The following is a 354-nucleotide window of genomic DNA, read 5'->3' on the forward strand; positions in this document are numbered from 1 at the left end:
GAACGGCCACGCCCACTTTCTCCCGGGCGCGCCCCCCGAGGCCCTTTTCCGGTTCCGCTGGTCTAGAAACCGCCTGGGAGGGTCAGGCGCGCAGTGGCGGGGAGTTGCCCACCCTGACCCGTGGGGTTGCGCCATTTTGTCCGTGTTCCCACCCTCTCTTCTGGCAAATGCGACTGCAGTTCGCCGCGGTGGCCTGAGTCGTGATGACTCCAATCGGTGTACCGTTGCGCTCACTCGGCCCCCTTGTCTCTCGGCTTCCGTGTGTCTCCTCTCCCGGAGAACGAAGTCTGGGCTAGACGCCCTCGGTGACACCCCGTATCCGGATCCCTGGGCCGCAAAAAGCATTATGGCCGC

The sequence above is a fragment of the Rhinolophus ferrumequinum genome, chromosome 12 (assembly GCF_004115265.2).
Source record: "Rhinolophus ferrumequinum isolate MPI-CBG mRhiFer1 chromosome 12, mRhiFer1_v1.p, whole genome shotgun sequence".
Classification (NCBI taxonomy): Eukaryota; Metazoa; Chordata; class Mammalia; order Chiroptera; family Rhinolophidae; genus Rhinolophus; species Rhinolophus ferrumequinum.